This window comes from Jaculus jaculus, chromosome 1 (assembly GCF_020740685.1).
Source record: "Jaculus jaculus isolate mJacJac1 chromosome 1, mJacJac1.mat.Y.cur, whole genome shotgun sequence".
NCBI lineage: Eukaryota > Metazoa > Chordata > Mammalia > Rodentia > Dipodidae > Jaculus > Jaculus jaculus.
Genome location: NC_059102.1, coordinates 5,539,801 through 5,555,484, shown reverse-complemented (window position 1 = coordinate 5,555,484; position 15,684 = coordinate 5,539,801). Strand labels below are relative to the sequence as shown.

Here is a 15,684-nt window from a genome sequence, read left to right as displayed (position 1 = left end):
CAACGAGCCACATCCCAGCCCAGTGCAAACACCCTTCAGTGCCAAATTATAAAGCAGGACAGAGAATGCAGTGAAAAACCCACGTGTCTATCAGTCATCTTGAAAAATATAACTTAACTGGTACCCCACACGTCAACTGATTTGATAAATTTCTGTGGCCTTAACTAAATCTGTCAATAATCAAAATATCTTCCCAGGGATTTAAAAATTTTTATTCATTTTTATTTATTTACTTGAGAGTGATAGAGAGAGAAAGAGGCAGATAGGTGGAGAGAGAATGGGTGCACCAGGTCCTCCAGCCACTGCAAACGAACTCCAGACATGTGCGCTCCCTTGTGCATCTGGCTAACGTGGGTCCTGGGAATCAAGCCTTGAACCGGGGTCTTTAGGCTTCACAGGCAAGCACTTAACCGCTAAGCCATCTCTCCAGCCCTTCCTAGAGATTTTAATACTGATGTATGCTGCTATGGAATGGCTTGCCTCCAAATATTATCCAATGCAAAAGTATGGTAGAACAGCTTATCATAGATCTTAAAATTGTAACACGTTTAAAAATAGCTCTCCTAGATCAAAACTACTCTAAAGCTGGATCCAATGCCCAAGGCAGCTATTTTCAGGTAGTCTACCTCAGGCAGGCCAGCATCCTCGAGAGGAGATACGTTCACAGCGTGCACAGGAGCGGGAGACCCCGTGGAGAGGAGGCTCTGCGCTGGGAGGCACCGCCCAGGCTTGCAGAGAGAGAGCTGAGGGGCCGTCCTGTCAGGGAGTAAAGTGGTGTGGGTCCTCCGCACAGACAGACTGCAGGGAAGAGCCACGAAACATGCCCACTCAGCTTACACACGCAAGCAGCATAGTGCCAAAATAAAGGTGGCACTGGAACTTTTCCAGGTAAGTGAAAACAGAGAACTCACTCATAGCACATGGGGAAGATGCACTTTAAACTCACCGGGTGATGTAGTCACACACCTACCTGAGTGGTTCAAGTTCAGCAGCTCCTGTTGGGGACAGCTCGGAGCAAGCAGCAGTCTTGGCCTTTACTGGTGGGGGATATGCAGGGTGCAAGTATATTTTTGAAAAATTTTTAGGCAGCTTTTAAAAAATTAACTTACTGCTGATGGGGTCTCATGTAACCTAGGCTAGCCTCAAACTCACTATACAGTTGAGGCTAACCTTGAACTCCTGATTCCAGATTCTCCTACCTTCACCTCTCAAGTGCTGAGATCACAGGTGTGTGTCAGCCCTTCTGGTTTTAAGCAGCTTCTTATGAGGTTAAAAATATCTCTTTCTGGCTGGCTTGATGGTGCATGCCTTTAACCCCAGCACTTGGGTGGCTGAGGTAGTGGATCACCATGAATTCAGACAGTCTGGGTGACAGTGAGACTCTGCCTCAAAAAATAAATAAATAGGGCTGGAGAGATGGCTTAGTGGTTAAGTGCTTGCCTGTGAAGCCTAATGACCCCGGTTCGAGGCTTGGTTCCCCAGGTCCCACGTTAGCCAGATGCACAAGGGGGCGCACACGTCTGGAGTTCGTTTGCAGTGGCTGGTAGCCCTGGCGCGCCCATTCTCTCTCTCTCTCTCTCTGCCTTGTTCTCTGTCTGTTGCTCTTAAATAAATGAATAAAAATAAAACCAAAAAAAATAAATTAAAAAAAAATTAAGATGTAGTTGCTTCACTATTGGCCATTTGCCAAAGAGAACTTAAGTCATGTCGACAAGCCATACCTCCCTGGATGTGCCTGATCTTGTCTGATCTCAGAAGCTAAGCAGGGTCGGGCCTGGTTAGTACTTGGATGGGAGAAATGAAATCATGTTGCTAGAAAAAGAACGATGGGCTGGAGAGATAGCTCAGTGCTTAAAGGAGCTTGCGTGGGTTCAGTTCCCCAGTATCCACATAAAGCCAGATGCACAAAGTGGCACATGTGTCTGAAATTCATTTGCAGTGGCAGGAGGCCCTGATGTGCCCATTCTCTGTCTCTGTTTCTCCTTACAAATAATCAAAATAAAAATTTTTAAGAAAAAAGGAAGAAAGACTGACAAAAGCAGTTTTATTTTTTTTTTTTTTAAGTTTTGAAGTTGTTATTTTTTGAGGTAGGGTCCTATTCTAGTCCAGGCTGACCTGGAATTTACTATATAGCCTCATGATGTCCTTAAACTCACAGCAGTCCTCCTACTTCTGCTTCCTGAGTGTTAGGATTAAAGGTGTGCCCACCAATCCCACCTTCGGCTTTGTTTTTTATAGGCAAACCCTGGGAAATAGAAAAGGAAGGAATCCTACCAAACTCCTTCTATGAAGCCAGCATCACCCTGATACCAAAACCAGGCAAAGATAAAACAAAAAAAGAAAATTACAGACCAATCTCTCTCATGAACATAGATGCAAAAATTCTTAACAAAATATTGGCAAACAGAATACAAGAATATTGATAAATGTAATACATTATATAAATGGACTGAAGGACAAAAATCATATCATCATCTCATTAAACACAGAAAATGCAGTTGACAAAGTCCAACATCTCTTCATGATAAAAGTCCTACAGAGACTAGGAATAGAAGGATCATATCTCAATATAATAAAGGCTATTTATGACAAGCCTACAGCCAACATATTACTAAATGGGGAAAAATTGGAAGCTTTTCCACTAAAATCAGGAACAAGACAAGGGTGTCCACTGTCCCCACTTTCATTTAATATAGTACTGAAAGTCTTAGCCATATCAATAAGGCAAGAGATGCACATAAAAGGGGTACAAATTGGAAAGGAAGAGATCAAGTTATCATTATTTGCAGATGACATGATTCTATATATAAAAGACCCTAAAGACTCTACCAGCAAACTGTTAGAGCAGATAAACACCTACAGCCACATAGCAGGATACAAAATAAATACACAGAAATCAGTAGCATTCCTATATGCTAACAACAAACACACAGAGGATGAAATCAGAGAATCACTCCCATTCACAATTGCATCAAAGAAAATAAAGTACCTTGGAATAAATGTAACCAAGGAAGTAAAGGATCTCTACAATGAAAACTAGAAAATACTCAAGTGAGAAATTGAAGAGGACACTAGGAAATGGAAAAACATCCCTTGTTCCTGCATTGGAAGAATTAAAATTGTGAAAATGGCAATCTTACCAAAAGCAATCTACACATTTAATGCAATCCCCATCAAAATTCCAATGGCATTCTTCACAGCAATAGATAAAACAACCCAAACATTGATTTGGAATCACAAAAAACCTTGAATATCTAAAATAATACTGAGCAAGAAAAATGAGGCTGGTGGTATCACTATACCTGATTTTAACCTATACTACAGAGCCATAGTAACAGAAACAGCATGGTACTGGCACAAAAGCAGACATGTAAATCATTTAGAACAGAATAGTGGACCCAAATGCAAGTCCAGGTAGCTATAGCCACCTTATATTCAATAAAAATGCCAAAAATATTCATTGGAGAAAAGACAGCCTCTTCAGCAAATGGTGCCGGAAAAACTGGATATGTACCTGTAGAAGGATGAAAATAGATTCTTCTCTCTCTCCATGCACAAGAATTAAATCCAAATGGATCAAAGACCTTAACATCAGACATGAAACTCTGAAACTGCTAGAGGAAAAATTAGGGGAAACCCTCCAACATATTGGTCTCAGCAAAGACTTTATGAATACAACCCCAATTGCTCAGGCAGTAAAGTCACAGATTGACTGCTTGGGACCTCATGAAATTACAAAGATTTTGTACAGGAAAGGACACTGTGAATAATGCAAAGAGGCAACCTACAGAATGGGAAAAAATCTTTGCCAGCTATACATCTGATAGAGGATTAATATCTAAGATATGCAAAGAACTCAAAAAATTAAATAATAATAAATCAAACAAACCAATTAAAAATGGGCTATGGAGCTAAATAGTTCTCAAAAGAAGAAATATGAATGGCATATAAGCATCTAAAAAATGTTCTACATCCCTAGACATCAGGAAAATGCAGATTATAACTATGTTGAGATTCCATCTCACTCCTATCAGATTGGCTACCATCATGAAAATAAATGACCATAAATTCTGGCGAGGATGTGGAAAAAGAGGAACACTTCTACACTGTTGGTGGGAATGCAATCTGGTCCAGCCATTGTGGAAATCAGTGTGGAGGTTCCTAAGACAGCTAAAAATTGACCTACCATATGACCCAGCTATAGCACTCCTAGGCATATATCCTAAGGACTCATCTCATTTCCTTAGAAGTACATGCTCTACCATGTTTATTGCTGCTCAATTCACAATAGCTGGGAAATGGATCCAGCCTATATGTCCCTCAACTGATGAATGGATAATGAAGATATGGCACATTTGTACAATGGAGTTCTACTCAGCTGTAAAGAAAAGTGAGGTTATGAAATTTGCAGGAACATGGATGGATCTGAAAAGGATTATACTAAGTGAGGTAACCCAGGCCCGGAAAGCCAAGCTTCACATGTTCTCTCTCATATGTGGATCCTAGCTACAGATGACTGCGCTTCTGTGTGAGAAGGAAAAATCTCAGTAGCAGAGGCTATAAGTAAGGTATAAAAGAGATAGAAAGGGAAGAGAAAGGAAGGGAAAGGGGGCACTTAATAGGTTGGTATTGTATATATGTAAGTAGAAGAATAGATTAATGGGGGTGAAAAAGCCCAAAATGAAGTCTGAGGAAGAGATTGAGTAAAGGAAAGGTGGAGGGACTGCTAATCAAAATCTAAGAGTATATAAATAAATCATATGTAATCCTACTTTTTTGGACAATGGAACACTCAGGAGCTGTAGATTGTTGCTAGAAAATTTTCAGTGCCAGGGATGGGATATCATCCAGTGAGTTGTTGGCCAGGGAGATTCCTGAGGCCCCCAAAACATTATAGGCCATTGCCAAGGTCCTTGGTTTCCCACCAGGAATAGATGGTAAAACCCTATTGCTGAAGACTCCGTGTACTTGGGCTGCAAGGTCACTGAGAAATCCTGATGGAACTGAGTTGATAACCTCCTCCATGTAGACCAGCTGACAGAAACTTTGAAGAAGCCATTCTGCATGCAGTTAAATGGGGGGGGGGGGAGAAAGAAATCACCAGTGAAGATACTCAACAGTGGACACTGCAAGCCTTATATTTGGACAGCCAGGCCAAATGAGCCAACAGGTACAATAGTGGCACATCTGTCATGGTGGAAATCAATTGCCCTCTAATTGGACTGGAGGCCTGCTCCATGGGAAGGGAATACATCATGATACTGAAAACTTAAAATAGGGGTAGTCATGAGCCCTAGGGGTGTAACATCTGCTGTTGTCTGGCCAAATGTATATACTATGCTTATCAAACTGCCCAGTAAGCACTTCTGTTAATGTTTGTACCCTTTTATTAATGCTACTCTCACTTTTGGTAGGGAATGTTCTCTTTTCAGATGGCAGTGACCTTGGGACGACTCAGAAGGTATCATAGTGATGGAAAGAAATGACTGCAGTGCTCAGTACTGTAATATTTCAATCACACCTTCCAAGGCTCAGGGTCTAATGTGGAAGAGGTGGTGGAAAGAATGTAAGAGCCAAAGGAAGGGTAGGACTCCTTACAACATGCTCCTCCAGACACAAAATGGCCTGGATATCTATGGCCTCACAGTACCTGACACTACCTACACAAGACCATCATAAGAGGAGGAAAAGATCATGACATCAAAATAAAAGAGAGACTGATTGAGATGGAGAGGGGGTATGATGGAGAGTGGAGCTTCAAAGGGGAAAGTGGGGGTAGGGAGGGTTTTATAATCATGGAAGTTGTTAGTAAAAAAAATTAAAAAAAATAAAAGAGAGAGAGAAAAGAAGAACATCGGGCAGTGGCCTGCTGAGTCCCCACAGACAGGCCACCTTACCCCCTACCTGCCCCTTAGAATAGCAGCTTCTATTAAAAATCGTACAAGTGCACAGACTGCTAGCGTTTCAAAGAATCCAGCTCTCTGGCATCTCTGTAAAGGACGAAGGGTCTCTTTTTTTTGTCTTTCACCACGCCTGGTGCTGGAGCCCAGCCACCACGGCAGTGGACGGAGTGGCCCTCGTGGTCCCCGAGCGCGGTGTCTGGGCCCGCTGCGCCACCTGGCGGCCAGGCTGGGTCACGGCGCCCTCGGTCGCCCGCTGCCAGCTGCGGGGCTCTGGCTCACCACCTGTCTGCCAGCTAGGCAGGAAGGAAGAAAGGCAGCTCTCCCCCTCGCCTGGTGGCGGAAGTCACCGCCCTTTGCAGGGGTGTGGTGGAGACAGGCCCTGGGGCAAGGCGGGCACCAGCTGTTCACACGCAAGGCCCTAAGGGACCTGAGAGTCCTGTCTGCCTCAGTGCCAGGGACCACGAAACAAAACCCCAGTCACAGTGCCGGAATAGGATTCTGGGAATATCAACCTGAAAAACTCTCAAGTGTGGTTCTGTTCCAAGTATCATGAAACCAACGCCTTTTCTCTGTCCCTTCAAACTTGATCAGTGACAGACCCTGTATCCAAAAAGGTGGGCAGTGGTGACTAGGAGAAAGGTTCTTCTTCTGCCTACACACACACACACACACACACGCACGCACACGCACACGCACACGCATACAGACACACGCCCACACACCCACTCATCCTCCCCACGCAAAAGGTTCAGTGTCACAGTTTTGAACAATTGTGTTTGGGAAAACCTCTACATTTACTAGTAATGTGAAAAATTTAGCCCATGGAATTATGAATTTATTAATTTGGATACAGGAACTATCTGCCAGAGTAGACATCCAGTGTTCTGTCATGTGTGAGGTAATGTGCTAAAAAGATGAATAAATAAAACAAGCCAGGTGTGGTGGCACACACCTTTAATGCCACCGTTTGGGAGGCTGAGGTAGGAGGATCATCCTGAGTTCAAGGTCAACAGGAGACTACATAGTGAATTCCAGGTCAGCCAGGGACAGAGTGAAAAACAAACAGACAAACAAAAACCAGTTGCATTGTCCATGGGCATTTAACTGGCAGAAGAAAACTCTCAAACAAGATTTACTCATTCAGTGCATCTGGCGTGAGTCACAGCAGAAGCTGCATGTTGCTGCCACCTAGAGGACAATGTTGGGAGGGGCCCTGGCCATGGCCATGGTGAGAATCTGCCCCGGGGCTTGGAAAGGGATGGGTTCTATTCACTTGTAGGCCCGCACTACTGCAGACAGCATTTAAACCTCGGAGGAAGATTGTACAGGGGAGAGACGGAGGACGTCAGCTGAGCTGTCGTGAGATTGCCTCAGAGAGAGTATGTCGGGCACAGTTGAGGGCCCTGGACCACAGGAGGTTGCCCCAGGCCTAGACCCTGATAATCTGGACCTTTTCCCGCCACTACATGAACACTTATAAGCCCCTGTGTGCGGGCACTGGAGTTACCCCTTCCAGGGCAGGGTCAGAGCTGGGGGACGGCTACATGTGAGTGCAACTCTAGGCAAGGCGTCACCCCAGGAGCTGTCCTGGAAACAAGGTCTTTTCAAGTTTGGTGCCCAGTGAGCCTCTTGCCTGTCTGTGACTCTGGTCCCATAGGGGAGGCCATCAAAACCCAGGAAAGTAAAGCACTTCTTTTTCTAGAAACATTTACTTATGATGGACCACAGGAAGTTGCCCCAGGCCTAGACCCTGATAATCTCCCCTGGACTGGAGACCAGCAGGAGTGAGGCCCTCCCTCCCTGGCCTGCAGCACCTGGACATCCTGCTAAGACTTAGGTTTCTCCATGGCCATGTGACCCGTACCCCCAGGCTAACCCTCTATGTGAATGGGGTGTGAGCCAGCAGTTCTCACACAGCCAATCCCCTGTGACCCGAACTCTGGACCTTTTCCCGCCACTACATGAACACTTATAAGCCCATTCCCCCAACAAGTAAATGAGCTGTCCTCTGACACAGTCTCCCGGGTGTTTCTTCCCATCACACTCACGGCCACTCAAGACCCTGCTCCGCAGTTGCCTGGACACCCCTGGGAAAGTGATGCACAGTGGCCCCAGGGTGGCCGGGAACCACAGGAGTAAGTTACAGCCCTCAAGGATGGTCAGGTCGGGAACCGTGCTCAGCATTCCCAGCCCCTCCAACCTACCCAGCCCCCTGTGTCTGGGCACTGAGGTTACCCCTTCCAGGGTGGGGTCAGAGCTGGGGGACAGCTACATGTGAGTGCAACTCTAGGCAAGGCATCACCCCAGGAGCTGTCCTGGAAACAAGGTCTTTTCAAGTTTGGTGCCCAGTGAGCCTCTTGCCTGTCTGTGACTCTGGTCCCATAGGGGAGGCCATCAAAACCCAAGAAAGTAAAGCACTTCTTTTTCTAGAAACATTTACTTATGATGGACTGAAGGGATGGCTTAGCGGTTAAGGCACTTGCCTGTAAAGCTAAAGGACCCAGGTTTGATTCCCCAGGACCCCTGTAAGCCAGATGCACATGGTGGTGCATGTGTCTGGAGTTTGTTTGCATCAGCTGAAGCTCACTGCATGCTCATTTTCTCTCTCTTTCTCTGCCTGTTTCTCTTTCTCTGTCAAATAAATAAAATTAAATTTAAAAAGTATTTACTTATGTGTGTGTGTGTGTGTGTGTGTGTGTGAGAGAGAGAGAGAGAGAGAGAGAGAGAGAAAGGGAGGGAGGGAGGGAGGGAGAGGGAGGGAGAGAGAATGAATGAATATGGGTGTGCCAGGCCCTCCTGCCTCTGCACATGAACTCTGGACTCAAAGAGCCCCTTGTACAGCTGGATTACATGGGGGGTAGGGAGTTGAACTGGGGTTGTCAGGCTTTGCCGGTAAGTGCATTAGTCACTGAGCCATCTCCCCAGCCCCGAAGAGCTTCCATAATCATGTGGCTTAGCTGTGTCAGGGCTGAGATGTGGAGTCAGACTTCTGTCTGACTCTGGAGACCTTTATTGTCAAAGTTATGCCTTGTCTCCTCCAGTGTCCAGGTTTTTGCCCCAAGGTGTTTAGGTTTTGCTTGAAGGCTTCCTCCTTCCCTCCCTCCCTTCTTTCCATCTTGCCTTCCTGCCAGCAGGTGTCTTGAGCTGGGCACGATGGGGTCCCATCTGCTCACCCTGCCCAGCAGCGCCGCCGCAGAAGCCTCGGCCTCGTCTCTCCAGTGGGAGTCTGGGTTGCAGAGGCCGGGTGTGGCTCACAGCGCACAGCTGTACCTGTGGGTGTGCTCATCACTCATGGCCCCAGCCCGCCTCGCAGGGACTTCTGTAGGTAGAGCAGGCTGCATGGGCTCTCCGGACCACGCTCTGCACAGTGCAGGAGGGAGGAGTGTCTGGAAACCTAGAAGCTTGGAGCCACTAAAATGACCTTATTTAAGTTTTGGAAATAATAATTGTTTTTAAAAAATACTTTTTATCATCTGGGCATGGTGATATATGCCTTTAATCCCAGCAGCACTTGGGAGGCAGAGGTCAGAGGATCCCTATGAGTTTGAGGCCAGCCTGAGACTGCATAGTGAATTCCAGGGCAGCCTGAGCTAGAGTGAGACCTTCCCTCAGAAAAAAAAAAAAAAAATATATATATATATATATATATATATATATATATATATATATATACATACATATATGGTTTCTCTCTCTTAGAAACAGACAGTGAATATGGGCAGGCCAGGGCCTCCGGCTGCTGCAAATGAATTCCAGACACATACACCACTTTGTACAACTGCATTTACATGGGTACTGGGGAATTGAACCTGGGCCATTAAGCTTTGCAAGCAGGCACCATCTCTCTAGCCCAAAATAATTATTTTTAAAAATCATGCAATATCCTTTTAAACTCAACATTATCTGTGAATAATGACCAAATTCTTCCATGTGTCCTAAAAAAAAAAGAAGACATCTAAACAGACATTTGAAAGGACTAGCTAACCATCAGTGGGCACACAAGTAGAAAGCCAAGGAGCCAGGTCGATTTCTAAACCATTACAAGGTGATAAACATTTGGAATTTTATTTTGGTGTGGCTCATGTGTAAATGCAGACACACACCTGAAGTTCAAGGGCAATTTGGGGGTGTATGTCCTTGTCTCACATCTCATTTGAGGCTGGGTCTCTTATTGTTCACAGCTCCATTTGGCAGGCTAGCTGGCCCATGAGCTTCTGGAAGATTCTCCTGTCTTGATCTCCCATCTTGATGTGCACACAGGGATTACAGATGCTTGCACCAAAGCATCAGGTAGATTCTGGGGACTTGGACTCAGGTATCCAGGCTTGTGCAGCAAGTGTTTTATCCACTGAGTCACGTCCCCAGCCCCAGGTTGCTTCCTATCTTGCACAGTAAGTCATAAATCATCCCCGTGGACAGAAATGCAATTCCATTAGTCAACCATGGAAGCCAAAGAGTTGGGCTCAGAGGGCCTGGACCTGGACTGTGTTCCTTTCCCACCTCTTACCTGCTCCAAACTGCAGCAGAACAGTAATAAGGCAACTGGCCTCCCCTTGTGTGGGTCAAAGATACCTGGAAAAATAGCTGTCTGTATTGAACATGAACAGATTTCTTCTTGTCATTATCCCCTGAATAATACAGTACAACAATGATTTACATATCATTTGCATAGCATTAAGCACTGTAAGTAATCTAGAGGTGATTAGAGTACACGAGAGGATGTATGTAGGTTCTCGGAAACACTTTACCGAAGGGACTTGAGAATGCTGGTACCATGGGGGATTCAGGAAACAACAACCCATGGGCACCAGAGGATAAGTGCCCTGTCTTTGAGGGTTTGGGTATCACTTGAGATGAAATGGTTGTCACCCAGAACCTGATGTTGAAGGGCTAAATATTGGAATACTGTAGAATGTAGCTCTATTTGGTGATAGGATCTCCTAAGGGTAATTTAAGGGTAATTCAGATAAAATGAATTCATTAGGGTGGGCCCAATTCTAACATAAGAAAAGCTTAAGAGCTGAGCATGATATTGCATGTAGGAGGATATCATGAATTTGAAGCCACCCTGAGACTATATAGAGAATTCCAGGTCAGCTTGGAGATCTTACCTCAAAGAAAAAGAAAGAAAACCTTAGGATACAGATAGGAATGGGGAATACTAAAAGAAAATCCTAAAGTATCTTTTTTAAAAAAAAAAAATTTATTTATTTGCAAAGAGAGAGAGAGATGGGGGGGGGGGGAGAGAATAGATGCACCAAGGCCTTTGCTGCTTCTGCAAACAACCTCCAGATGTATGGATCACTTTGTGCATCTGACTTTACATGGGGACTGGGGAATTGAACCTGAGCCATTATGCTTTGGAAGCAAGTGCTTTTCACAGCTGAGCCACATCCCCAGCCCACAGAAAAAGAATCTACAGGCCAGGAAGTGAGGCCTCAGAAGAATCAACACTTCCCCGACCTCCTCATCAACAATCCTCCACACCGCCTAGGCCCTCACGTTCCATGGTTCAGCTCCTCAGCCATAGTGTTTCCTAAATGGCTCCAGAAAAATGATACAATGGCTTTCTGAGTCCTCATACCTAATAAATACCCCACGAGCCTTAATTTCTCCTTTTCTTTTTGTCTGCTTTTAAGAGACATCCAATTTTATGAAGTCATGGTTGTAAGAAGGCCATGCGACTGTCTTATATAAGCGGTGTGGAGCATGCATGCAAAGCTTATATGGACACTGCTTCTCAAAGCCCAGGGTCTTGAGTGAGGCTCCACGTGTACCGTATGTCTCTGCCTGAGGGCTTTGCACACAGCTCATGAGTTCATGGTCTTCAGGGGGCCAAGCAGCAAGGAAAGAGATTATGGTATCTAACACACTTCCCAAGTTCAGTTGGCCCTGGAGGGCTCTACTAAAACCTTCCAAAGAGCTGGGAATGGTGTTCTGCACTCTGGCTGGACCACACCAGCCTCAAGGAGACAGGCTCATTTTAACCTTCATCCCGACAGGAGTGGATGCACAAAATTCAGGGATGGTTCGGATGAGTTTTCACTGGGCACATTTTAATGAAGGGCAACGTGCGCTACGTGTGCTGTATGCTGAGGGACCTTTTGTGCGTGTGTGTAGTATGTGTGGGGAGTTGTATGCATGTGTGCGGGCAGATGTTTGCCTCTTGCACGCGTGCGGAGGCTGAAGAGAATGTCAGGTGTCTCCCCACCACTCATCTGCGTGTTTTCTTTGGCGATTCCAGTCTCTGCTCCCCACAGGATCAGGGTTACAGATGTGCATGCCATGGCCAGCTGTTTACATGTGCTTTGGGGAGGCACATTCAGGCGGCCTCAGCCCCCCTTGCTTGTTCTATCTTAACTGTTGACCCATCTCGCCAGCCCCTGCTGAGGGCATTAAAACCTGTTATTGACAGCTTCTGTACCTACAGGTAACACCATGAGCATGACCCTCACCCAGACACCCCCCTCTCCCCTCCCAAAACCCCTCCTCTTTCTAACTAGCCTCTCTTCTATTTTGATGTCAACATTTTTTCCATAGCAATTGTTATTTATTGAGAGATATTATGTCTTATATTCATACTTCAGGTGCATAGATCAGTGACAAACGTCCTCTGAAGCTCAGTGCATAGAAAATCTATATTCCACAATTATTTCATACTCTGGAAAATACCAGCTCTCCTCATCTCCTCAAAATCTTTCATGGAACCGTAGTTTCTATAGAAATCTACATATGCCTTCTTTCTTGGTTCAGCCACACCAACCTGACAGGACAATGAAACCCCAGAAAGACAGTGAGCACCCCAATGATGAAACTGCAAGTGCTTGGCCAAAGGACCTTGACTCTACGGTTTTACCGAAGCACCAGAAGCCGTGGTAGCAAAGGGCCTGACACCCATGTCCTTCCCAGGTGGAGGAGAAACCTGTCAAGTCTTTGTTTTAAAATATTTTATTTTCATTTATTTATTTATTTGACAGAGAAAGAGAGAGAGTGAGAGAGAATGGGCATGCCAAGGCCTCTAGCCTCTGCAAACGAACTCCAGATGCATGTGCCCCCTTGTACATCTGGCTAACGTGGGTCCTGGGGAATTGAACTGAGGTCCTTTGGCTTTGCAAGCAAACGCCTTAGCTACTAAGCCATCCCTCTAGGCCCTAGTCAAGTTTTTTGTAAGAGATACGTGAAGACAGGAACTAAGCTGGCTTCCCATCAGTGTGACAAACACCTGAGTAATCCACCTAAGTGCAAAGGTTTGTCTGTGGCTCATGGTGTTATGTTTCAGCCCACAGCCCCCTGACCCCATTGCTTTGGGTCCATGGTGGCATTTAACAGTGGAAGACATGGCTGACAAAACCCTTGGCTTTATGGCCTGGAACAAAAAGGAGAAAGAGTTGCCAGGCATGGTGGCACACACCTTTAATCCCAACATTTGAGAAGCTGAGATAGGAGGATCTCTGAGTTCGAGGCCAGCCTGGGACTACAGAGAGAGCTCCAGGTCAGTCTAGGCTAGAATGAAACCCTACATCAACGAAACCAAAACACAAAACGATGCTGGAGAGGTGGCTTAGTGGTTAAGGTGCCTCCCTGTGAAGCCTAAGGACCTGGGTTTGATTCCCCAGTATTCACATAAGCTAGCTACATAAGGAGATGCCTGTTTCTGGAGTTCATTTGTAGTGGCTAAAAGACCTGGCATGTCCATTCTTTCTTTCTCTCTCTGTTTCATTACCTCTCATCATTCAATCATAAATAAATAAATAAATAAATAAATAAATAAATAAATAAATAAATAAAACAAAAAAGAAAAAGAGGAAGAGACTGTGAGACTGGAGTCTTACAACCCACGATAACCTCAACCCACCCACTAGGCTCCACTCCTTAAAGATTCCGTTACCTTCACATAGGCCCCAGACTGGGGACTAAGTTATTAACACCTTTGGGGGACAGTTAATATTGGAACCATGTCAGGCGGCATGTTTGTAACAGCCCATGCAAGAAACTCTCCATATATCTGTCAACAACAGACAACGGAAGGCATCCTGGCACGTGAGTCTGCTAGGCGTGGGTCCCATGAGGAAGGTGGCTGGGAAGTTCTTGGGCCTGGGGCCTGGGAGTGTTCTTTGAATGGAAATCCACAGAGCTGAGTTCTTGGGGTCTGGGCCACTCCTGTGAGAGCATTGTCACCCCTAAAGCACACCCTAGGACAGGAAGCCTTCAGAGAAAGCTTAGCTCCAATCTCGTCCTTGGGGCATTTTGTGGGAAGTGTTTCAGAGTGAACCATCCCTCAACTTGCAGAACAAGAAGAGGCGGCAGCAGAGGTTTCCAGGGTAAATCCCTGCAGAACAGCGATGGGGGACTTTCTGTCTTCCCCCCTGGGTGGCTTGCCTAAGCCTCCCCACCTCATCTACCCCAAAGCAAACCACTCCCCCAGGAGGCCTGGGAGCTTCAGGACTGAGTTGTGTTTGGAGGTTGACACTTCAGGAAGAAGCAGCTCACTTTGACAAGGGCAAAAGAGACCCCAGGACTCAGCAAGACAACTGACGCATCCTCCCCATGGAAGCCGTCAGCGGGGCAGATAGGGTTCAGCTGTAAGACTGGCAGCCCTCCCTGACTGGCCTCGTTATTTATTTTAAAGGCAGCTCATATCCCTGTTGTCATGTGTCTCCTGGTATGGCTGTGTCTCATAGGGGCAGTCCGGGGTCTTTCACTGGTCAGTATGGGGGGCTTACCAGGAGGCCGCAGGTAAGCCCTGGGGTCAACTGCAGTGAGGTATCCACGTGCCTGAAGATGCCTGGAGCTCCTTCACTTTCCCAGCAGCCTTTGTGCTGAGCAGTGTGGAGCAGAATCTCTCCACCCCAGACTGCAGCTGAAGTTGTCAAGAAAAGGTGAGGACTGACGCTCAGTGAATGCAAGCTGTGTGTCTGGTGTCATTACATCTTCACAAAAGCTTTGAGGAGGTCCTTTATACATTCTCAAGACACCTTCTTGAGGGGCTGGGAAGATGGCTCAGCGGTTAAAGGTGCTTATTTGCAAAGCCTGCAGGTTTCAATTCCCAGCTGCCCATGTAAGTCAGACCCCAAAAGTGACGTGGGTGTCTGGCATTCAGTTTCAGCGGCAAGAGGCCCTGGCATGCGTGCATACACACGCGCACACACACACACACACACACACACACACACACACACACACGAAATGGTAGTGCTCTTGCTCTGTTAGCTCTTAGATGGTAGTCACCTACAATAGGTCATGTGCGTGTGCGCGTGTGCGCGTGTGCTTGGTGTAGTGGGAGTCCAAACTCAGGCCCTCATGCTTGCGTGGTGTTGCAGTCAGGTTCGCATTGCTGACAGAAATCACCTGACCAAGAGCAGCTTGTGGGAAAAAAGGGTTTAGTTTGGCTTACAGACTCGACAGCCGTGATGGCAGGGAAAAGGATGGCATGAGCAGAGGGTGGATGTCACCCCCTGGGCAACATAAGGTGGACAACAGCAACAGGAGAGTATGCTAAACACTGGCATGGGGAAACTGGTATAACACCCATAAGCCCGCCTCCAACAATACATTGACTCCAGGAGGCATTAATTCCTGAATCTCCATCAGCTGGGATCCTAGCATTCAGAACACCTGAGTTTACAGGGGACACCTGAATCAAACTACCACCATGGCAAGCACTTTACCCCCAAGCCGTATCTCTAGCCCATCAATCTTTATTTTTAAAATCAGAGCTATACACACACTTGATTAAAAGAAGGGAAAAAAGAGCAACGCGGTTTTAAAAGGCTTGCTGTAA

The 15,684-nt window shown here is 46.1% G+C and overlaps 1 pseudogene; it reads right to left on the bottom strand.

Annotated features, from left to right (window-relative positions):
* Positions 1-12,552: 12,552 nt before the first annotated feature.
* LOC101611162 lies at positions 12,553-12,801 on the bottom strand (annotated as a pseudogene).
* Positions 12,802-15,684: the final 2,883 nt, after the last annotated feature.